Source organism: Dendrobates tinctorius, unplaced genomic scaffold, assembly GCF_039654945.1.
Source record: "Dendrobates tinctorius isolate UK_male_01 unplaced genomic scaffold, ASM3965494v1 ptg000031l, whole genome shotgun sequence".
Classification (NCBI taxonomy): Eukaryota; Metazoa; Chordata; class Amphibia; order Anura; family Dendrobatidae; genus Dendrobates; species Dendrobates tinctorius.
This window is the reverse complement of record NW_027361699.1, coordinates 24,324,344-24,350,111: the sequence shown is the minus strand read 5'-3', so window position 1 is coordinate 24,350,111 and position 25,768 is coordinate 24,324,344. Positions and strand designations below refer to the sequence as shown.

The 25,768-nt window shown below is 46.1% G+C and overlaps 1 long non-coding RNA gene across 1 annotated transcript in view; it reads right to left on the bottom strand.

The window, feature by feature from the left end:
• Positions 1 to 1,836: 1,836 nt before the first annotated feature.
• The window catches only part of LOC141086304 (uncharacterized), a 200,897-nt gene continuing 176,965 nt past the window's right edge, over positions 1,837 to 25,768 (bottom strand). The window contains exons 3-4 of the long non-coding RNA XR_012231575.1: positions 23,442 to 23,578; positions 1,837 to 2,067 (exon numbers count right to left, since the gene is read on the bottom strand). This is a non-coding gene — a long non-coding RNA (uncharacterized lncRNA). The remainder of the gene's footprint in view (positions 2,068 to 23,441; positions 23,579 to 25,768) is intronic.

Here is a 25,768-nt window from a genome sequence, read left to right as displayed (position 1 = left end):
GACGCTCCGGATTATAAGACGCATTACAAATTTTGAGGAGAAAAATAGGAAAAAACATTTTTTTAATAAAATGGTGGTGCCTCTTATAATCCAGGTGTCTTATTGCTTACCGGGGGTGGTGGCTGCGGTGAAGTGGGGTCCCAGGGTCGCTGCTGGAGGAGGCAGGAGTGGGGTGATACTGCAGGCCGCAGGAAGGGCTGAGAGGGTGCTCCGATGTGCTGCGCGCTGCCAGGGGGGCTCGTGCTGATACCAGGGGGGGGCTGTGCTGCTGCCAGGGGGGGGCTGTGCTGCTGCCAGGGGGGGGCTGTGCTGCTGCCAGGGGGGGTCTGTGCTGCTGCCAGGGGGGCTCGCGCTGCTGCCAGGGGGGGCTCATGCTGCTACAAGGGGGGCTGTACTGCTGCCAGGGGGGTCTGTACTGCTGCCAGGGGGGTCTGTGCAGCAGCCCGGGGCTCTGCCCACATTTACCGGGTGTCCGTCAGCGCTGTGGATGTCTCCGGGTGCCCAGCCGTGTCTCCACGTGCCCAGCGGTGTCTCCGGTTTCAATCCCGGGGCTCTGGCGACATTTTGCGACAGGTCAGAGCCCCAGGGCTCCCTCTGTTTTGGGCTCCGGCAATATGGCGGCCGCCGCCGGGGGCGGCGCATGCGCTGATGGTGATCTTGGGACTGAGATCTCGAGAGATGAGATTTCAAGGAGATCTGTCCAGAGATCACCATCAGCGCATGCGCCGCCCCCGGTGGCGGCCGCCATATTGCCGGAGCCCAAAACAGAGGGAACCGTCGCCAGAGCCCCGGGATTGGAACCGGAGACACCGCTGGGCACGTGGAGACACAGCTGGGCACCCGGAGACACCCACAGCGCCGACGGACAGCCGGACACCCCTGCGGCCTGCACCCGGTAATGTATATCCTCTTTGTAAGACGCACCCCCATTTTCCCCCCAAGTTTGGGGGAAAAAAAGTGCGTCTTACAAAGCGGAAAATACGGTAAAATTGAAGCAATGAATCTCAATGCTGCCATTACATTCAGGTCAAAAAATATATATATGCATAGTACATAGGCCTCCATATAGAGAAAACAGAGCTATCACACTCCAAAAAAAGAAATACAATGTGGCCTGATAAATGTGTATCAAAAGATAATAAACAGTAAAAAGACCACAGTGAAAGGAGTCAATATCTTACCCATAAATGTCTGCAGGTAAGCGCGGCACTGAAGGGAGCAGCCCCAACGCGCGTTTCGCGTGGGCTTCCTCGGGGGGCTGTGTCTGTGTGTTGGATATGTGGGCATTTTATGCAGAAGATCCAGGTGTACACAATCCTCAGCGCCACTATCGGTGCATGTGCAGTGTTAAGCAGGACACCACAAATCAACGCCCATAGCCGCCCATGTGACCGGAAGGCAGAGGGAAATCCCTCATGACGTCAACAGCCTCCCGTGTCACAGTTAGTCGCCAGGGAGATGAGTCATAGGAACGGCCACACTGGGCATGCGCGCACACTGAAGCCGCCATCTTTTATAAGGGCAAAAAAAGAGGGCATAAATACCGCAACATCCCATGTTAATAAAATCATTGATCCTGTGAAAACTTGTGACTACCTTTGTGATAATCTTAAAAATCCTCTATGGGGAACGCGTTATAAGGGCACCCGCACTGGACAAATGTACACGGTGAAAATACACACATAAATACAAATATATATCAAAATCACTGTGAAAAGTTGTGAAAAGAAACAAAAAAGATATATATAAAATAAATGCATACATATAAAATATATAAAGTGTAAAATACTGAGACAATATTGATAAAATCCCAAAAAAGGGAATAAAGTGACAGAATTTGTAATAATAATAATACATATATATGCAAACATACAATGATACTACATTAACATAGAAAACTACAATAGAAGACCCCTCCACATAAGATATTCAACCCGATTATGGAACGACCGCTTCAGGATTGCCGTGTCTTGAATAGCCATTTATTCTGAATCGACTCGGTGATCTCCAGTCGCAAAATACCCAGAACATCAGACAATGGTGGAATAGGTACAATGAGCTATAGTACTGAATGAAACAAAAAACAACACATATTAAAAAACAAAAATTTGGGACAAAATCCATATTAGAACTACTCACAGGAAAGATGCAAAACTCAACTGCTCGTTCAAGCCTAGAGGGCTCATAGTCCCCTAGGCAATGATCCAACGACATTCCAACTGTGCCAAAAGGCGCTTCATATCCCCACCCCTAATACCGCATCTAATTCTATCAATCCCAAAGACCTGCAAGTCTCTGGGGTTACATTTGTGATGTATTTTGAAATGTCGTGGAACAGTTTTCAAAAATGTAATGTCCTCCACCTCCTTTGCTGCTAGAATATCTCTGACATGTTCACGAGTACGAATTCTCAATTCGCGTGATGTCAGGCCAACATACAAAAAATTACAAGTACACTTTGCCACAGACTACGTATGTACACGAAATATACTCCGTAATTTTAAAATCTTTTTGCCATCAGCAGACGTAAATGATGTGGTAAGGACATGATTTCGGCATGCTAAGCAATCTCACATGGGCGGCTGTGGGCGTTGATTTGTGGTGTCCTGCTTAACACTGCGCATGCGCCGATAATGGCACTGAGGATTGTGTACACCTGGATCTTCTGCATAAAATGCCCACATATCCAACACACAGACACAGCCCCCCAGAGGAAGCCCATGCGAAACGCGCGTCGGGGCTGCTCCCTTCAGTGCTGCGCTTACCTGCAGACATTTATGGGTAAAATATTGACTCCTTTCACTGTGGTCTTTTTACTGTTTATTATCTTTTGATACACATTTATCAGGCCACATTGTATTTCTTTTTTTGGAGTGTGATATCTCTGTTTTCTCTATATGGAGGCCTATGTACTATGCATATATATTTTTTTACCTGAATGTAATGGCAGCATTGATATTCATTGCTTCACTTTTATATCACCCATTCTGCTACATAGGGTATTGTTAGCGGTTACGACATATGAGCTTTGTATGAGCATCTTTGTTTTTTGTCTGTATTTTGTACAATTTTCTATGAGTATGTAACAATAAAGTAGATTTCGTACTTTTCGGATCATATCTCCGTGTTTTTTGTAGGATTTATATTATAGTGGAGTTTCCGTAGTTACTTAAATGTCCAATATGAAGGTTTATTAACCTATACGAGTAATGGGTATATATCAGTGGTTTATATTTTTTTTAGCTGAATGAACACCTACAGAACCCAGTTTCCACGAAAACGGTTCGTCGGGAGCTGCACAAATCTGGATTCCACGGAAGAGCTGCAATTCGAAAACCGCTGCTCTCAATGACAAATGTTTCCAAGCATTTAGAGTGGTGTAGAAACCTCCAGAATTGGTCCCTCGAGCAGTGGAAACATGTGATATTCTCAGACGAATCATCATTGACCTCATTTCCGACCTCGTGCATGTTTGGAGACAGCCGAAAGAAGCATTCCAGACTGCCTTCTCCCAACCGTAAAACATGGCGGAGGTTCTGTGATGATCTGGGGTGCTATTTCGTGGAGATCCGCCGGGCCCGATGATATCCCTTCATGGAACAATTATCAGCCGCGATAATGTAGGCATTTTGGTCGACCAAGTGCATCCTATGGTTCAAGCACTGTTAACGGAGGGGAACGCCATCTTTCAGGATGATCATGCACCAATTCATACAGCTAGAATCGTTAAAGCATGGCATGAGGAACATTGTAATGAAGTTGAGCATCTCATCTGGCCCCCACAATCCCCAGACCTCAACATTATTGAGCATTTATGGCCAATTTTAGAGATTCAAGTTAGACGTCGATTTCCGCCACCATCGTCGCTCAAAGAACTGGAGGATGTTTTAACTGAAGAATGGGCTAAAATTCCTTTGGAAACAATTTACAGATCGCTGATCTGTCACAGTGATCTGTAATGTGACAGATCAGTGATCTGTCACAGGACAGTTATGTCCCCCCTGGGACAATGTAATAAAGTTAATTCATTTTTTGGAAATAAAATAAAACAATAAAAGTACACATTTGGTATCGCTGCGTCCGTAACGACCCGCCATATAAAACGGTCCCAATAGTTAACCCCTTTAGCGAACCCCTTAAAAAAATTAAAAACAAAGCAAAAAATGCTTTATCATCATACCGCCGATCAAAAAGTGCAATAACGAGCGATCAAAATGACGCATATAAATATCCATGGTACCGCTGAAAACGTCATCTTGTCCCGCAAAAAACGAGCCGCCATACAGCATCATCAGCACAAAAAATAAAAAAAGTTATAGCTCGCAGAATAAAGCAATGCAAAAATAATTAATTTATATAAAATTGTTTTCATTGCATAAAAGCGCTAAAACATAAAAAAAGACCTAAATGAGGTATCGCTGTAACCGTACTGACCCGAAGAATAAAACCGCTTTATCAATTTTACCACAGGCGGAACGGTGTAAACGCACCTCCCAAGAGAAATTCATGAAACGCTGGTTTTTGTTCATTCTGCGTACCAAAAATCGGAATAAAAAGCGATCAAAAGACGTCACGTGCCCAAAAATGATACCAATAAAAACGTCAACTCGTCCTGCAAAAAATTAGACCTCACATGACTCGGTGGGCTAAAATTTGGAAAAATTATAGCTCTCAATATGTGGTGATGCAAAAACTATTTTTACAATAAAAAGCGTCTTTTAGAGTGTGACAGCTGCCAAAAATAAAAACCGCCATACATAGTAAATCAAATCCCCCGTTATCACCCCCTTAGTTAGGGAAAAATAATAAAATTAAAAGAAAATGTATTTATTTCCATTTTCCCATTAGGGCTAGGGTTAGGGCTGAGATAGGGGTGTGTTGGGGATAGGGTTGGAGTTATAATTGGGGGGTTTCCACTGTCTGGGCACATCAGGTGTTCTCCAAATGCAACATGGCATCTGATTCTCGATTCCAGCCAATTCTGCTTTGAAAAAGTCAAATGGTGCTCCTTCCCTTCCAAGCTCTGCCATGCGCCCAAACAGTGTTTTACCCCCACATATAGGGTATCAGCCTACTCAGGACAAATAGCAAAACAACTTTTGGGGTCCAATTTCTCCTGTTACCCTTAGGAAAATAAAAAATTGGGGGCAAAAATATCATTTTTGTGGAAAAAAATGATTTTTTTTTTTTTTCACACCCGGGCGTTATAAACTTCTGTGAAGCACTTGGGGGTTCAAAGTGCTCACCACACATCTAGATAAGTTCCTTAGGGGGTCTAGTTTCCAAAATGGGGTCACTTGTGGGGAGTTTCAATAGTTTAGGAACATCAGGGGCTCTCCGAAAGCAACATGACACCCGCAGACAATTCCATCAAAGTCTGCATTCCAAAATGTCACTACTTCCCTTCTGAGCCCTGACGTGTGCCCATACAGTAGTTTTCTCCCACATATGGGGTATCAGCGTACTCAAGACAAATTGGACAACAACTTTTGGGGTCCAATTTCTCCAGTTACCCTTGGGAAAATAAAAAAAAAATGGGGACTAAAAGATCATGTTTGTGGAAAAAATACTATTTTTTTTATTTTCATGCCCGGGCATTATAAACTTCTGTGAAGCCCTTGGGGGTTCCAAGTGCTCACCACACATCTAGATAAGCTCCTTGGGGGGTCTAGTTTCCAAAATGGTGTCATTTGTGGGGGGTTTCCACTGTTTTGGTACATCAGGGGTTTTCCAATCGCGACATGGTGTCCGATCTCAATTCCAGCCAAAAAAGTCAAATGGCGATGCTTCCCTTCTGAGCTCTGCCATGTGCCCAAATAGTCGTTTACACCCACATATGGGGTATCAGCGTACTCAGGACAAATTGCACAATAACTTTTAGGGTCCTGTTACCCTTGGGAAAATAAAAATTGGGGGTGAATGTTCATTTTTTTTTTTTTTTTTTTAAATATTCAAAAAAATTCCTTTGACGCACCTGAAGGGTTAATAAACTTCTTGAATGTGGTTTTGAGCACCTAAAGGGGTGCAGTTTGTAGAATGGTGTCCGTTTTGGGTATTTTTCTATCATACAGACCCCTCAAAGTGGCTTCAAATGTGACGTGGTCCGTAAAAATAAAATGGTGTTGCAAAAATGAGAAATCGCTGGTCAACTTTTAACCCTTATAACTTCCTAACAAAAAAAAAAATTTGGTTCCAAAATTGTGCTGATGTAAAGTAAACATGTGGGAAATGTTATTTATTAAGTTTTTTGTGTGCCGTATCTCTGTGATTTAAGGGCATAAAAATTCAAAGTTGGAAAACTGTGAAATTTTAAAAATTTTCGCCAAATTTCCATTTTTTTCACAAATAAACGCAAGTTATTTGAATGAAATTTTACCACTAACATGAAGTACAATATGTCACGAGAAAACAATGTCAGAATCACCGGGATCCATGGAAGCGTTTCAGAGTTATTACCTCATAAAGGGACAGTGGTCAGAATTGTAAAAATTGGCCCGGGAGTTAACGTGCAAACCACCCTTGGTAGTGAAGGGGTTTGATGTTTCCAGGTGTTTCCATTATTTTGTCCAACCCCTGTATGTGTGTGTGTGTATATATATATATATATACACACACATACACACTGTGCAGAATTATTAGGCAAATGAGTATTTTGATCTCATCATCCTTTACATGTTGTCCTGCTCCAAGCTGTATAGGCTTGAAAGCCAACTGCCAATTATGTAAATCAGGTGATTTGCATCTCTGTAATGAGGAGGGGTGTGGTCTAATGACATCAACACCCTATATAAGGTGTGCTTAATTATTAGGCAACTTCCTTTCCTTTGGCAAAAATGGGTCCGAAAAAAGATTTGACGGACTCTGAAAAGTCACAAATTGTGCGATTTCTTGCAGAGGGATGCAACAGTCTTGAAATTGCCAAACTTTTGAAGCGTGATCACCGAACAATCAAGCGTTTCATGGCAAATATCCAACAGGGTCGCAAGAAGCGTGTTGATAAAAAAAAAGGCACAAAACAACTGCCCATGAATTGAGGAAAATCAAGCTTGAAGCTGCCAAGATGCCATTTGCCACCAGTTTTGCCATATTTCAGAGCTGCAGCGTTAGGCTGTGTGCACACGCTGCGGATTTTGCTGCGGTTCCGCAGCGGTTTTGGCCGCTGCGGACCCGCAGCAGTTTTTGCTGCGGTGTACAGTACCATGATTCCCTATGGGAATCAAAAACCGCAATGCAGACGGTGCGGAATTTTCCGCGCGGATTATCTGCGGTTTTCAATCCGCAGAACGAATTGACATGTCAATTCTTTCTGCGGATTCTCCTGCGGTTTGCCATCTCCTCCATTGAGGAGATGAAAAACCGCAGGGCAAAACCGCAGAGCAATCCGCAGGTAAAACCGCAGGTATTTTGACCTGCGGTTTCACCTGCGGATTTTACAAAATCCGCGCGGATGAATCCGCACCTAATCCGCAGCGTGTGCACACAGCCTTACTGGAGTATCAAAAAGCTCAGGGTGTGCCATTCTCAGGGACATGGCCAAGGTAAGGAAGGCTGAAAAACGACAACCTTTGAACATGAAACATAAGATAAAACGTCAAGACTGGGCCAAGAAATATCTTAAGACTGATTTTTCTAAGGTTTTATGGACTGATGAAATGAGAGGGACTCTTGATTGGCCAGATGGATAAGCCCGAGGCTGGATGAGTAAAGGGCAGAGAGCTCCGCTCTGAGGGTGTGCGCACACGCAGTGAAACCTGCTACGTTTCCGCAGCGGTTTTGGCTCTGCGGAAACGCAGCAGATTCTGCTGCATTGTACAGTACCTTTATTTCCAATGGAAAAAAAAAACGCTGTGCACATGCTGCGGATTTTTCCGCGCGGTTTTGCTGCAGTTTACAATCCGCAGCATGTCAATTGTTTGGTGAAGAAACGCTGCAGTTTTACACCTCATCCATTATGAGGTGTAAAACCGCAGGCAAAACCGCAGATAAACCGCAGGACTTTTGTCCTGCGGATTTACCTGCGGTTTTCTCTCCAAAATCCGCACACCCAAAAAACTACGTGTGCACATAGCCTGACTCAGACGCCAACAAGCTGGAGGTGGGGTACTGGTATGGGCTGGTATCATCAAAGATGAACTTGTTGGAGGACCTTTTTGGGTTGAGGATGGAGTGAAGCTGAACTCTCAGACCTACTGCCAGTTTCTGGAAGACACCTTCTTCAAGCAGTGGTACAGGAAGAAGTCGGTATCGTTCAAGAAAAACATGATTTTCATGCAGGACAATGCTCCATCACATGCATCCAAATACTCCACAGCGTGGCTGGCCAGTAAAGGTCTAAAAGAAGAAAAAATAAGGACATGGCCCCCTTGTTCACCTGATCTGAACCCCATAGAGAACCTGTGGTCCCTCATAAAATGTGAGATCTACAGGGAGTGAAAACATTACACCTCTGGGAACAGTGTCTGTTAGGCTAAGTGCACACGTGGATTTTTCTCCTGCGGATTTTTACACGCAGATTTGAAGAAATCCGCAGGTCAAATGACCTGCATTTTTCCTGCGGATTTCTTCCTGTTTTTGTGCGGTTTTCTACTGCGGTTTTCCCCTTGCGGATTTGGACAATGGAGCAGGTGGAAGACCGCACAAAAGAAGTGACATGCTGCATTTTTTGTACCGCACAAAAAACGCGCAGAAAAAAACGCAGCGTCTGCACAGCGTTTTTTTTAAAATTGATTTACATTGTACTGTAAATCACTTTGCGGATCCGCAGCGTTTCTGCGCAGTAAAATCTGCTGCGGATCCGCAGGAAAAATCTTGTGCACATGGCCTTAGGATGTGGTGGCTGCGGCACACAATGTTGATCAAGCAACTGACGGAATCTATGGATGGAAGGCTTTTGAGTGTCATCGTAAAGAAAGGTGGCTATATTGGTCACTGATTTTTTTTTGTTTTGTTTTTGAATGTCAGAAATGTTTATTTCTAAATTTTGTGTTGCTCTATTGGTTTACCTGGTGAAAATAAACAAGTGAGATGGGTATATATTTGTTTTTTATTAAGTTGCCTAATAATGCTGCACTGTAATAGTTACCTGCACAAACAGATATCCTCCTAAGATAGCCAAATCTAAAAAACCCACTCCAACTTCCAAAAATATGAAGCTTTGATATCTGAGTCTTTTGGGTTAATTGAGAACATAGTTGTTATTCAATAATAAAAAGAATCCTCTCAAATACAACTTGCTTAATAATTCTGCACACGGTGTATCTATAGATATATATCTATCTATGTATATATCCAGGTGGATATATGTACGACTGATTGTTGTCCTATGGACAGACTGTCCCACCTCCGCTGTAGATCTCTGCAGTTCATCCAGAGTGATCATGGGCTTCTTGGCTGCATCTCTGATCAGTCTTTTCCTTGTTTAAGATGAAAGATTAGAGGGACAGCCGGGTCTTGGTAGATTTGCAGTGGTATGATACTCCTTCCATTTCAATATGATCGCTTGCACAGTGCTCCTTGGGATGTTTAACGTTTTGGAAATCATTTTGTATCCAAATCCGGCTTTAAACTTCTCCACAACAGTATCACGGACCTGCCTGTTGTGTTCCTTGGTCTTCATGATGCTTTCTGTGCTTCAAACAGAACCCTGAGACTATCACAGAGCAGGTGCATTTATACGGACACTTGATTACACGCAGGTGGATTATATTTATCATCATTAGTAATTTAGGACAACATTGGATCATTCAGAGATCCACAATGAACTTCGGGAGTGAGTTTGCTGCACTGAAAGTAAATGGGTTGAATAATATTGCACGCCCCACTTTTTAGTTTTTGAATTTCCGCAAAAATTTAAAATAACCAATAAATTTCATTCAATTTCACAAATGTGACCCACTTGTTGATTCTACACCAAAAATTTACATTTGGTATCCTTATGTTTGAAGCATGATATGTGGGAAAAGGTTGAAAAGTTCCAGGGGGCCGAAGTTCCAGGGGGCCGAATACTTTTGAGAGAGATAGAGACCAAAAGTTTGGACACATGAAATCATTCAAAGAGTTTTCTTTATTTTCAGGACTATGAAAATTGTAGATTCACTCTGAAGGCATCAAAACTATGAATTGACACATGTGGAATTATGTAATTGACCAAGAAGGAGAGTGATGGGGTGCTACGCCAGATGACTTGGCCTCCACAGTCACCAGACCTGAACCCAACCGATGGTTTGGGGGTGAGCTGGACCGCAGAGTGAAGGCAAAAGGGCCAACAAGTGCTAAGTATCTCTGGGAACTCCTTCAAGACTGTTGGAAGACCATTTCCGGTGACTACCTCTTGAACCTCATCAAGAGAATGCTAAGAGTGTGCAAAGCAGTAATCAAAGCAAAAGGTGGCTACTTTGAAGAACGGAGAATATAAGACATACAGTATTTTCAGTTGTTTCACACTTTTTTGTTAATTATATAATGCCACGTGTTAATTCACAGTTTTGACGCCTTCAGAGTGAATCTAAAATTTTCATAGTCATGAAAATAAAGAAAACTGATATATAAACAGAGTAAGATTGGACATAAATTGACCAGTGTGTGGTTTGTAAATCTGCAGCATAACAAGATTCTTTACAGTTCGAGCAGTCAGGCTTTGGAATGCACTACAGCAACAGCTAGTAATAGCAGACACTATAACAGCATTTTCTAAAGGGTATTATGGGTTATTATGAATAATCTACTTATAGATAATGTGTAACTGACCGAGAGAGGTCAAACTTTATAAACCAGTGTCTTTTTAACCTATCTAGCCAAGTAAAACTATTTTTTAAAAAAGCTCAATGTAAAAAAAAAAAAAAAATAAAAAAAAAAATCACAATTTTGCTGTAGAGAAACAGAACTTTAAAATAAAAACAAGACACACACACACACACACACACACACACATTCACTTTCCTGGCCTCTTTCGGTCTGCTAATAGTGCTGCTAAAGTGAAAACGTCAAGTACAATGTGAACAGGATGCTGAGATGTTCTTAGGGCAGCAGAGAAGCAGACTAACCTTTGATCAGGGGTCTTTATTTTTTGTTCCCAATCTACAATGGAATTATTTTCAAGTAAAGCTACACAATATGGTGTGGCGTCATGAATTGATAATTCCCGCTGTTTGTTTGACAGCAATTCTGACTTGTGGAAGCAGTGTAAGAACTCATGTACTAGCATTGCTCCATTTTGTAGGATATATAACAAGTAGTGTTGAGCGATACCGTTCGATACCCAAAAATATCGTATCGGATGGTATCGCCCGATATGAAAAAAATATCGGGTATCGCCGATTCCGATACCGGAAGTCCCATTCAAGTCAATGGGACTTCCGGTATCGGAATTAAAAAAAGGCCTTCCTTGTTGGCTAATTCTACATAATTGAAAACAAATAAGAATCATGTAGAATGTATTGTGGGAGGTGGAGGAGACATTAAAAGCATAGTGGTTTATTCAAATCACATGGCATAGCATTAATTCCAATTTTTTTTTTTTCAAGATGTTCGGAGTTAAAAAGATATTGACTATGTTAACTTTTTTATATTTAGTCAGATATGTATGTTTCACAACTTCCATGCTCTTCACCTTCTTTTGTACTTCTCCCACACTTTCTCCTTCATGATCCGCAGCAGTAGCATTTTTTTCATCAACTTTTTCTTCACCTTATTCATCATCTTCTTCTTCACCTTCTTCACATTTTTTTTTTCCATTCTTCATATTCTTCTTATTCAGCTATTATTAATTTTCATATGCTATTTCTTCATCTTCTTCCTATTCTTCTTTTTCTTCATTTTCTTATGGTGACAGGCATTCCTGTAGTACTTATCTATAAAAGTTATAAGATTACACCTTACGTTCTGCCTGTCACAAAAGATTTACAACAGGATTTGTCCGCGTTCAGTTTGGCCTGCAGCAGTAGGCATTTTCCAGGGGCACCACGAGGAGGAACGGACTCACCCCCATTTACTGCTTAGTCTTCTTCTGCTTATAATTTTGATTTCTTCTATACTGATTTTTTGTCTTATGCTTAATGTTCTTCTGCTTTTGCTTCTTCTTCTTCTTGTTCGTCTGTCTTTTGTTCTGTATCTTGGTGGTTGTCTTCATGTTCTTTGTCCTCTTGGTCTTATTATTTAGGGTCATATTTCTGGTCTTCTTTGGTGTGGTCTTCAGGGTCGTCATCATCAGGGTCATCGTCATGGAGATCAATAAGGATTACCAAAGACAATTTCAAAAAGCTTGATCTTGGAAATGTAGCAGAAGGTACAAGAAGGCTGAGAAACTGGTGAGAACCAGCAGACAGTGCTGGCACCCGGATGGGTAGCAGAAGGAACAAGAGCCAATGGCACTACCGAGGACCAACTGACGGTGCTGGACAACGGTTACTAAGCAGAAGGTACCTGTGCTAAAAAGCACTACCAAGGACCAGCTGACGGTGCTGGACCTCGGATACCGAGATGGAGGCACCTAGGCCAAAGGCTGTGGCGAGAACCAGCAGACAGTGCTGGCACCCGGATGGGTAGCAGAAGGAACAAGAGCCAATGGCACTACCGAGGACCAACTGATGGTGCTGGACCACGGTTACTAAGCAGAAGGTACCTGTGCTAAAAAGCACTACCAAGGACCAGCTGACGGTGCTGGACCTCGGATACCGAGATGGAGGCACCTAGGCCAAAGGCTGTGGCAAGAACCAGCAGACAGTGCTGGCACCCGGATGGGTAGCAGAAGGAACAAGAGCCAATGGCACTACCGAGGACCAACTGACGGTGCTGGACCACGGTTACTAAGCAGAAGGTACCTGTGCTAAAAAGCACTACCAAGGACCAGCTGACGGTGCTGGACCTCGGATACCGAGATGGAGGCACCTAGGCCAAAGGCTCTGGCGAGAACCAGCAGACAGTGCTGGAACCCGGGTGGGTAGCAGAAGGTACCCATTGAAAGCAAAGTAGCCAGGCCGCAAGCCGGCCGCAGTTACCGAAACCCACAGTCCTGGGGGTCCATGTCCCATTGGCACTACGGATCCAGCCTTCAGTGCCAGTTCCCGCAGCCCACATAGGAGTCACCTAAACTGCAGGCACCGTAGAGTCGGCTAACCCGGCCGCAAGACGACAGGACAACGGATTGGTGGCATAGTGACCTTGACAATACCCGGAAACAGCAGGCGTGCTGGAACCAGGCTGGGCAACAGGGAGTCCGCGTGCCAAAGACACTGCCGAGCACCAACTGGCGTTGTTGGAGCCCAGGGACAATCATGGTGTAGGCCGAGGCCTACTTGGTGGTAGTTTTAGATTGTTTGTAGGCTACAACAGACTGTCAACGTGCTCCAATTAGGCATCTGTCTCCACTCTGTTTCCAGGATTTCACGTGATCAACAACACCGCCAGTTTATGCGTACAGCAGCCGTCTGCCCAATCCACACGTGTTGCTGTGTTACTGGGATTCTGTAATGTCAGCAGATCCCCTGATGTGTGTCTGCCACTGTCTCCTGCTCTGTCCACATTCCCACCGCTTGCAGTGGGAAGGTGGACAGCGCAGGAGACAGTGGCGGACACATATTGGGGGATCTGCTGACGTTACAGAACCCCAGTAACACAGGAACACGTGTGGAATGCGTGGACGGCAACTGTGAGCAGGAACTGGCGGTGTTGGAGGACAGGGGAAATACTAGAGACAGAGTGGAGACAGAGGCCAAATCAAAGAATGTTTAAATCTGAAGTAGTTACAATTTGGAGGCAGCAGCAGTTTGCCCTCCACACAGCAGGGGATCAGCTGACGTTACTGTACCCCACTTTCACATGAACGAGTGTGTTTTTCTGTGTGGACAGCACTTCCGAGCACCAACTGGCGTTGTTGGAATCCAGGGACAATCATGGTGCAGGCCGAGGCCTACTGGGAGCGAGGTGTAAAGCAGAGGTATTTTGACTTTGGAGGGAGCAGGACACTTTGCCCTCCACACAGCAGGGGATCAGCTGACGTTACTGACCCCCACTTTCACATGAACGAGTGTGTTTTTCTGTGTGGACAGCACTTCTGAGCACCAACTAGCGTTGTTGGAGCCCAGGGAGAACCAGGGTGCAGGCCGAGGCCTACTTGGTGGCAGTTTTACAGTGTTTGTAGGCTACAACAGACTGTCAACGTGCTCCAATTAGGCATCTGTCTCCACTGTGTTTCCAGGATTTCACGTGACTACCAACACCGCCAGTTTATGCGTACAGTAGCCGTCTGCCCAATCCACACGTGTTGCTGTGTTACTGGGATTCTGTAATGTCAGCAGATCCCCTGATGTTTGTCTGCCAATGTCTCCTGCTCTGTCCACATTCCCACCACTTGCAGTGGGAAGGTGGACAGCGCAGGAGACAGTGGCGGACACACATTGGGGGATCTGCTGACGTAACAGAACCCCAGTAACACATGAACACGTGTGGAATGCATGGACGGCAACTGTGAGCAGGAACTGGCGGTGTTGGAGGTCAGGGGAAATACTAGAGACAGAGTGGAGACAGAGGCCAAATCAGAGAATGTTTAAATCTGAAGTAGCTAAAATTTGGAGGCAGCAGTAGTTTGCCCGCCACACAGCAGGGGATCAGCTGACGTTACCGAACCCCACTTTCACATGAACAAGTGTGTTTTTCTGTGTGGACAGCACTTCCGAGCACCAACTGGTGTTGTCGGAGCCCAGGGAAAATGAGGTAGTAGGCCGAGGCCTACTTGGAGCCAGGTGTAAATCTGAGGTTGTTTGACTGTGGAGGGAGCAGGACACTTTGCCATACACATGGCAGGGGATCAGCTGACGTTACCGAACCCCACTTACACATGAGCGAGTGTTTTGTCTGTGCGGACAGCACTTCTGAGCACCAACTGGCGGTGTCGGAGCCCAGGGAAAATCAGGTAGTAGGCCGAGGCCTACTTGGTGGCAGTTTGCGATTGTTTCTAGACTACTACTAACTGTCAACGTACTCCAATTAGGCCTCTGTCTTCACTCTGTTTCGAGTATTTCCGCTGGCTTCCAACCACGCCAGTTGCTGCTCTGAAATGCCGTCTGCACAACCCACACTTGTTCCTGTGTTACTGGGGTTCTGTAACAGCAGCTTCTCCCTAGAGGTGAGTCAGGCAATGTCTCCTGCTCTGTCCACATTTCCACTACAAGTAGTGGGAATGTAGACAAAGCAGGAGACATTGCCGTGCTCAACTCGGGAGATGAGCAGATGTTACAGGACCCAGGTACCACAGGAACAAGTGTGGATTGTGCAGACGGCACTTGAGAGCAGAAACAGGCGGTGTTGTAGGCCGGAGGAAATACTCAAAACAGAGTGGAGACAGAGGGCAAATCAGAGAACATATTAAATCAGAGGTAGTCAGAAGTTGTAGGCAGCAGGAGAGTTTGCCGTACACACAGCAGGGGATCAGCTGATGTTACCGAACCCCACTTACACATGAGCGAGTGTTTTGTCTGTGCGGACAGCACTTCTGAGCAACAACGGGCGTTGCTGTAGCCCAGGAAATAAAGTTCAGGTCATAGAAACATGAACACAACAGGAGACCTGGATCCTGTTGCCAGCCAATTATTTATTCTGGAAGAGGACTGGCAAATTCAGGTGAGATCCAGGCCTTGTTCATTTTCACAAAAGTAAGCCGGTCAACATTATCGGCGGATAGTCGCGTGCGACGGTCTGTTACCACACCACCTGCAGCACTAAAGACACGTTCCGATAATACACTGGCAGCAGGGCAAGCCAGCACCTCCAATGCATACTGGCTAAGCTCTGGCCATGTATCCAGCTTAGAGACTCAATACTTGAACGGGGAAGAGCTGTCTGGGAGAACACTAACAGGGCACGACAAGTAGTCTGTCACCATCTGACGGAAACGTTGCCTCCTGCTGACTGGAGCCGTCTGTGATGGTGTAGCCGTTTGTGGCGGTCCCACAAAACTTTTCCACATTTGGGCCATACTGGCCTTGCCTTGTCCTGCGGCACTGCCTCTGCTACCTCTTTGTGCAGAGCTTCCTCCACTGCCTCTACCCACATGGCTGCTTTGAAAAGCACTACCAGCAACACTTGTGGGGGGAATGGAGAACATGATGGCCTGCACAAGTGTTTCTTGGTACTCCCGCATTTTTCGCTCCCGGTTCAACTGTGGTATGAGGCTTTGTAAGTTGTCCCGGTAGCGAGGATCTAGGAGGGTGTACACCCAATAATCAGCCGTGTGGAGAATGTTGGCGATGCGGCGGTCATTTAACAAGCACTGCAGCATGAAATCAACAATGTGCTGCAGACTGCCAACTGGACCGGAAACGCTGTCCCCAGCTTGAGGCAGCATCTCTGCCTGCTCAGCATCACCCCACCCTCGCTGTACACACTGACTACTAGAGCCTTGTGTACCTCCCTCCTCTGGAGAGATGTGTTCCTCCTCCTCCATTGACTCATCGTCATCCTCCTCACTAAGTGTCCCCTACCTGGGCCTTTGTGTGGAAGCACGTTGCGCAGACTTGCCAGAAGCAGATGGCATTTCTGACTGCTCATCCTTGACCTCTTCAAAAACCTCCTCACTTAGTGCTTGTAAGGTTTTTTGAAGCAGACAGATGAGGGGGACAGTCATGCTGATTAGTGCATCATCTGCACTGGCCATCCGCGTGGAGTCATCGAAGGCACGCAAAACTTGGCAGATGTCCCTCATAGTGGCCCACTCAGTGGTGGTGAAGTGTGTCCGGCGCACAGTGCGACTTGTTTGCGCCTGATGCAGCTGGTACTCCATTACTGCTGCCTGCTGCTCACACAACCGCTCCAACATATGTAACGTTGAATTCCACCTGGTGGGGAGGTCACATATGATGCGATGTTCTGGCAGGCGGAATCGGCGTTGCAGAGATGCAATGCGCGATCTTGCATGCTGGAACGCCGCAAGTGAGCACACTCTAGGCGAACCTTGTGCAGCAGTGCATCAAGATCCGGATAGTCCCTCAGAAAGCTCTGCACGACCAAATTGAGCACGTGTGCCAGACATGGTATGTGAGTGAGGTTGCCTAGGCCCAGAGCTGCCACTAGATTTCGGCCATTGTCACTCACTACCAAACCTGGCTGGAGATTCGCTGGCACTAACCACACATCGCTCTCCTGCTTGATGGCATTCCAGAGCTCCTGTGCTGTGTGGCTCCGATTCCCCAAAGAAATTAATTTAAGGACGGCCTGTTGACGTTTGGCCACACCTGTGCTCATATCTGGCCTAACAGGCTCACGCAGTGCTGATTCCGAGGAACTAGAGTAGGAGGACGACTCAATATGTACAGACTGCATTCCTGCAATCCTTGGAGTTGGCAGAATACGTACAGAGCCACTCTCCAGATCTGTACCCGGCTCCACAACATTGACCCAATGGGCAGTGAGGGAAAGGTATCGGCCCTGTCCATGGCTACTGGTCCACGCATCGGTGGTCAGGTGGACCTTGCTACTGACGGCATTTAGTAGCGCATTTTTAATTTTTCCCTCCACATGCTTTTGCAGGGCAGGGACAGCTTGCCTGCTGAAATAAAAGCGGCTGGGCACATTGTATTGTGGAACTGCCAATGACAAAGTTCCGGAATGTGTCAGTCGCCACCAACCTTGAATGACAGCATCTCAATGGCCAGTAGTTTGGCAATGCCGGCATTCAGAGCCAGTGCTCGGGGATGGTTTGCCGAGTATGGCCGCTTTTTCTCCCATGCCTGTGCTACCGATTGCTGGTGAGTGGCCTGGGAGTGTGCTGATGACTGCGAACGTGGTTCAGTGGGTGGAATTTCACTGGGTCTCTGGACAACAGTGGCAGTGGTTCTTCCATGGCGTTCCAGTGAGGAAGCCGAACCAGCTGTGTGTGAGCTGGAGGAAGAGGCCCCAACACGAGCTGAAGAGGTGGTAGGTGCTGCTGAAGGTTGGCCTACATCTTCAGTGTGTCTGTGTAACTCCACCTCGTGCTTGGTACGCACATGTTTCCACATATTTGTGGTATTGAGGTTGCTCACATTTTTCCCTCGTTTCACTTTCTGATGATACAGCTTGCATTTGACAAAGCAAATGTCATCTGCAACTGTGTCAAAAAAAGACCACGCACTGCAAGTCCTGGGAGCGCCCGTTTTGTGTTTTTGAAGAGGATTGCTCCTCACGGGTGCCAAAGTGGAGGCTACAGGCAACCAAGTCTGCCCCCGCCCTCTCCCTCCTCTTTTGGCCGTTCGGGGAATCTCTTCCTCAGAGCTGCTCCCACCACCTTCCTGTGGCTGACGCCATGATGGGTCAAGGACCTCATCATCTCCACTCCCCTCTTCAAGCACCGGCTGGTCCTGGGTTGTCTCGCCAGCACCGTACGCACCAGAAATTGGCAACTGAGTCTCATCATCATCTGATGCATACTGAGGTGTGCTGACCATAGGCACTGGCCCACCCGCCTCTTCAGATTCAGAGGGACAAAGCAGTTGCGCATCACTGCATACTCCCTCTTCTTCACGCTCTAGAATGCTGCTTGGCTGGCCACCTCTTTCCAAGCCAACAGATTCTGAGAACAGAAGTAAAGATTGAGATGGCTCCTGTCCAGGGCTCTCAGACTGCCTGGGCAATTTGGCAGGTGGTGAAGAGACAGATGGTTGCTCTTCAGTGCTCTGGCCTTGGGAGGATGCGGAAGTCATTGAAGTGGATGCGTTAGCTGCCATCCATCCGACAACGGCTTCAATTTGTTCGTCACGCAGCAGTGGGGTACGGCGAGGTCCTACAAAGCTGCGCATGAAGGACTGTTGCCTGGTAAAAGTGGGGGATGCCGGGTCACTGGTGGCCGCAGCAGATACCGAATCCCCACGTCCTCTCCCTGCTGAATCCCCCCGTCCTCTCCCTGCTGAAACTCCACGGCCACGACCACGTGCCTTACTCCCTGCCTTCTTCATCTTGGTAGACTGATAAAGATAGGCAGAAAAGTAAAAAAGGGGTGGCTTAGTGTTCTTATTCCTGAACACCTGCTAACCAGTATAAGAAACACTAATTTGGCTAAGAGTGTGTGTACTACACTTTAATATGATCTAATGTGGCCTAGACAACTGTAAAGTGTAGTGTTTGGTGAACTTTATTTCCTTTTTTTTTGGGTGGGGGGAAAGGAAAGGATGTGACCAAAGTTTGAAAGCTATAGTATCACAAACTTTTTGGAGCGATTACAATGCAGGAAGCTAACCTACAATGCAATTGATGAGGCTCCAAAAATAGGGTGATACTAGCCTGGCTGGCCCTGAAGGGCACAAGCCAGCAAAAAGGCTCCTCTATCTAATCCTATATAGTGCTTGCAACCAACCAATGACAATGGATGCGGTTGGAAGCACACTAATATAGGAGCAAAAATCTGGCTAAATTTGCTGCAAAAAAAGGACTATGTATGAGGCAGTGACGCACGCTGAGCGGACTACAGCTAGCGGTGGCTGTAGAACACACTGCAACGTGAGCTGCACTCACACACAGAGAGACCTATCAGACAGCCAAAAACAGTGCAGAGAAATGGGCTATAGCACTGAAAGGCTGCTGAAAGGCTCCGCTGTCCACTCCTTTAGTGTTTGCAACCAACGTATATGGATACGTATGGAAGCACACTATACAGGAGAAAAAAAAAGCAGCAATAAAAGAAAAATGTGTATGAGGCAGAGACACACGCTGGCCGGCCTACAAGCAAACGTGCCTGCAGGACACACTACACAGCGTGGGTCTGCACTCACACAGCCCTTGCAGACAGCTGTGAAAACAGCGCTGCTAGGGAAAAGCAAGCTACAGTGGTGGTTTATGTAGCCTGGATAAAGCACAATATTGTTTTTAGAATCGCTATTTCTAACTGTCCCTCACAGTCTTCAACAGCAGCCTGTCCCTAACTGAATTCACAGCAGAGTGACCAGAAATGGCGGCTGCAGCGCTTTTTATAGTGCATCATGACATCATTTCAGCAGCCAATCACAGCCATGCCAGTAGTTAACATGCCTACATGCCTAACAGGATGTGCCCACACTTCTGAGGATCCCCATTGGCTGAATCAAATCGAGCGGGCTCCTAGCATTATGGGAACTTCCGATTCCGGTATTCGATATGAAAAAAGTGTCGGAACTAAGTATCGGAATTCCGATACAGCTAATATCGGCCGATACCCGATACTTGCGGTATCGGAATGCTCAACACTAATAACAAAGCTACCATAGAAGTGCCCATGTACTCTTCGGTTCCACTGTATGCTTGCCATTTTAGCATTTGAAGGCGAATTCGGCAGAATTCCATACAAAAGAAACAGTCTGACAGAGCATATGTGGTAGTGCATTCCGGCTATACAGGTCCTGTATTATGGAGTCGTATAGGCAAGGTGCTATTAGTGTGTCATGTACATTAAGCTGTACATCCACAATACCCTTCTGTTTCCTTCAACCAAACCTCCATCCCAAACTACCACAAAAATACGTAGGTTTTAGAAGGCTGAATACCAGTGTCTTGTTTTGGACAGGGGATAGTTTATTACCTGACAGAATAACTAAATTTCCTCGTTTGCGAAAAAACAAAAACCACGAATTTCAGAGTTTTGGGCAGTGTGTCAGTTTTTACCCTCCGTGTTTAAGCAGTTTTTCAGAAACGTAAAAAAACTTAGGGCCATTTCTCAAGCTTCCATCAAAACAGTCAATCGGAAATGGATAGCAGACAAATGCCCCCAGAGGACTAGCCATTGCAGGTCTATAGATCCGTGAAAATATTTGAAAGTTTGCTATACGACTCAATGTTTTGGGGTGGACTTCTCAGCTGGCAAAAAAAAAAATACACATGTGAACAGCTCCATATGACTAAGACTTGAACGTTGAAATGCGTTGGCCTGTCCTAACCTGTCTGATTTTTTAAGCATCTTATAACAGAAGTTTTACGCCATGTTCACACATTCAGTATTTTACCTCAGTATCTGTAAGCCAAAACCTGGAGAGGAACAATCAGAGGAAAGTATAATAGAAACACGCCACCACTTCTATATTTATCACCCACTCCTGGGTTTGGCTTACAGATACTGAGGTAAAATACTGACCAAATGCTGAGGTAAAAAAAAAACTCACCAAACACTCAGTATTTTACCTCAGTATCTGTAAGCCAAAACCAGAAGCGGACACTCAGAGGAAAGTATAACAGAAACACGTCACCACTTCTGTATTTATCACCCACTCCTGGCTTTGGCTTACAAATACTGAGGTAAAAAATTGACCAAATACTGAACGTGGCCTCACACTTCCCTTTTCTTGGCGGGATCATTCCTACTTCCCCCATTTTTACATTTGTCTCGATCTACACCAGAGCAGCTCCCTGTGAGGACTCCATTCCCACCCTGGTGCAGAGTAATCAAAGTGGTGAGATGACCTTCTCTTGGCTATAGGACTACCAGTCATAAAAGAAAAACGAAAGGCTGAATGAGTCCTTGAAGTTGGTACAAGAAAAGAGAAAAGTCATTTGGGCCTTGGTAGGTCTGACAATCACCAAACCCTACTGAAATCAGACAGGTTTCTTCTATACATCGGTATTATGGCTGGGCTATAAATTACATGAAATGGTAATGTAAATGGGAAAATTCAGGCACAGTGTACCCATTATATCTGGTCACTGATGATGCAATTTTAGCTTGCGGGGGGCAAAACCCAACATTTCCTCCCCCCCCCCGGTTGGCTGCAGTAATCGTTCTGAGAAACCTCTAGTAGTATTAGTAGACAAGGTGAAGTAAGGCCTGTTTCACACTTCCGTTTTTGTCCACCAGTCAAAATCCGCCGTTTTTAAATAAAAACGGATCCGCCATTTTTTTTGGCGGATCCGTTTTTTTCCCCATTGAGATGCATTACCGGCGGATCTTGACGGATGGCCATCCACTGGATCCGTTTTTTTTGCTGAACCGCCAAATTTTTTGCGTCCGCCGACATGCCCGGACGGACCATGCAACTTTTTTTTCCTGCAGGATCCGCATTTTAGAGTGCGCATGCCCGGTGGAAGGAAGTCAGCTGGAAATTTAACCCTGAAATCATTTCTGGTAGACGAAAAAAAAAATCTCTCTCTCTCCCCGGGCTGTGGTTCATTAAAATTCTTCATTCATCAGATCCGTCAAAAAAACGGTCCGGTGGCATCCGTTCACATCAGTTAGCAACGAATCCGCTTTCCGCCATTTTGGCGGATTTTAAGGCTAGTTTCACATTAGCGCTTTTGAGCGCAGCGACGTCCTGCGCACGGCCGCCGCTAAGCCCCGCCCCTGCCGCGCCTCCGCCGGTAGCTCCGCCTACCGGCGCATGACGCTGCATGCGCCCCCTATCTTTATCACTGGGGGCGCAGGCCGTGCGCAGTATGCGTTTGGCGGCGCATGCGTCCTTTTGACGGTGCGCCGACCTGCGCCAAACGCAACCTGCTGCAGTTTGGTTGCGCTCGGCGCACCGTCAAAAAGGCGCATGCGTCGCCAAACGCATACTGCGCACGGCCTGCGCCCCCAGTGATAAAGATAGGGGACGCAGGACGCATGCAGCGTCATGCGCCGGTAGGCGGAGCTACCGGCAGAGGCGTGGCAGGGGGCGGGGCTTAGCGGCGGCCGTGCGCAGGCCGTCGCTGCGCTCAAAAGCGCTAATGTGAAACTAGCCTAAGGCTGGTTTCACATTAGCGCATTTTCAGCGCGCGCACGGCCGGGGGTAGCTCCGCCCCCGATCCGGCTCTCTGCCCGGCGTGCCCGCCCCTTCCTTGTAGCGCCGCCTCCTAGCGGACAGCGGCGCCTGCGATCGGCGCACCCTATCTTTAGCATAGGGTGCGCCGATCGTGCGCAGGCCGTGCGCTAGTTGCGCTTTGACCTGCGCTGCGCACTTTTGACGGTGTGCCGTGCGCGCCAAAATCCGAAAAGTTTGATTTTGGCGCGCACGGCGCACCGTCAAAAGTGCGCAGCGCAGGTCAAAGCGCAACTAGCGCACGGCCTGCGCACGATCGGCGCACCCTATGCTAAAGATAGGGTGCACCGATCGCAGGCGCCGCTGTCCGCTAGGAGGCGGCGCTACAAGGAAGGGGCGGGCACGCCGGGCAGAGAGCCGGATCGGGGGCGGAGCTACCCCCGGCCGTGCGCGCGCTGAAAATGCGCTAATGTGAAACCAGCCTAACTGACACAAAAAAACTGAAGTGTGAAACAGGCCTAAGCCTCATGGAGCTTAGGATAGTCATATCCACAAATCAAAACACATGCATCTAGACACTGGCAGACAAACAGAAAAGGGCCCCTGTGCAATAACAATATATGGACCCTTTGCAACCCAAGAGCTCCTAAAAATGCAAAATAGCACCAGATTTGGAGATAGAAATTGACCCCCTTATCTCGTGCCCCTGTGCGGCCACACAGGTTGGACCAATGTTACGTCCGAAACGTTCGCCCCTGCATCTAGACTTGTACCCACCAATGAGAACAGCCGATCATTATTTTGTATACCCCATTAGGGAATACGGAGTTAATCTGGATTCCAATGTGGTATCCTCCTCTCTTGGTCAGAGTGGTTACAAAGAGCATTCTCTCAGTCTGGAGGACAGCGCAGTCCTGCAATACACAAGACAACACATTGATCTGGATGAGCTAAAAACGCAAAGTTTCCCTTTTGGGGGAGCTTAAGTAGTATGTGTACACTTCCTGATGGCTAGGGGTCCTAGCAAGACAACAGTGATTAACTTACAGCAAGGGACCCCCAGAACAAATAGAGATTGTCAAAAGAGGAGACCCCTGTTCCTTTGTGGAGAATATATAACATTGACATTATCACATCAGGAATGTAGACCAGAACATTAGAATATAAATATGGTAAACTAGTTTTCCTCACCTTCTCTTACACTTCTCACACCCTGGAGATTTTAGATTCTGACAATTTTCGGCCACACCTACACCTACACATCTATTCTCTGTGTACATACACCCAGGGTGTAAGTACACTGGGTGTATGTACTGAGCAGGTATCTGGATGGGGAGAGAGAGTATTCTTAAACCACTGGTAAAGAATACACCGAGCTACATTCAGGACACAACTGACCTATTGAATAAACTAGCATCAATAAGGCCTCTACCAGAAGGAACCATCCTGGCCTATGGATGTGGAATCTTTGTACTCCAATATCCCACACCAGGATGGATTAAATGCCTGCAAATTCTTCATGGAAAACACCGGGAATGATGCTGATGCTGTGGTGAAACTTATAAAATTCATCCTCACCCACAATTACTTTGAATTTGACAACAAGATATATCTACAGGAGAATGGCACAGCAATGGGAAGTAAAATGGCTCCACGGTATGCAAATGTTTTCATGGCCAAGCTTGAAAGTGACTTTTTCCTCATGTCCTATCAGGCCTCTGGCCTACTACGGCAACATTGATATTTAACCCCATCCTGACATCTGAGGTACTATCCCGTCCACGGGACCTATGACCGGGGACGTGATAGTATGTCACCGCGATCAGCAGCGCTCACGGGGGGAGCGCTGCTGATCGCGGCCGAGTGTCAGCTGATTATCACAGCTGACACCCGGCACTATGTGTCAGGGGCGGTCACGGACAGCCCCCGGCACGTTAACCCCTGGCATCGGCAGGGAGGGGGCTCCCTCCTTGCTTCCCTGAGACCCCCGCAGCAGCGCGATGTGCAGCGCTGCTCTGGGGGCCTCCATCCCTGCAGGGAGGCGGCTTCCTCACTGCCTGCAGAGCGAAAATACGAGGAAGCCTTTTGCAGCGCCTGTCAGATGGACGGTCAGTCACAACACTGTGTGACGTGTCAGATCAGCGATCTGACACATGACAGTGATGTCCCCCCCTGGGACAATGTAATAAAGTAAAAAAAAAAAAAGTGTAAAAATAATTAAAAAAAAAAAAAAATAATTATATTATATATATATTAATTCCTTAATAAATTCATTTTTTGGAAATAAACAAAAAAAAAACCCAATAAATACACATTTATTATCGCCGCATCCGTAACGACCCGCCCTATAAAACTGTCCCATTAGTTATCCCCTTTAGCGAACCCCTTAAAAAACAAAGCAAAAAATGCTTTATCATCATACCGCTGATCAAAAAGTGCAATAACGCGCGATAAAAAAGACGGATATAAATAACCATGGTACCACTGAAAATGTCATCTTGTCCCGCAAAAAACGAGCCACCATACAGCATCATCAGCGAAAAAATAAAAAAGTAATAGCTCGCAGAATAAAGCGATGCAAAAATTTTTTTTTTTTAGATATAAAATTATTTTCATTTCATAAAAGCGTCAAAACATAAAAAAAAGACATAAATGAGGTATCGCTGTGATCGTACTGACCTGAAGAATAAAACCGCTTTATCAATTTTACCGCACGCAGAACAGTGTAAACACACCCCCAAAAGAAATTCATGAAATGCTGGTTTTTGTTCATTCTGCGTCACAAAAATCGGAATAAAAAGCGATCAAAAAATGTCACGTGCCCGTAAATGATATCAATAAAAATGTTAACTTGTCCCGCAAAAAATAAGACCTCACATGACTCTGTGGGTCAAAATATGGAAAAATTATAGCTCTCAAAATGTGATGATGCAAAAACTATTTTTACAATAAAAAGCGTCTTTTAGCGTGTGACAGCTGCCAAACATAAAAACCCGCCATAAATAGTAAATCAAACCCCCCTTTATCACCCCCTTAGTTAGGGAAAGATAAAATAAAAACAAAATGCATTTATTTCCATTTTCCCATTAGGGTTAGAGTTAGGG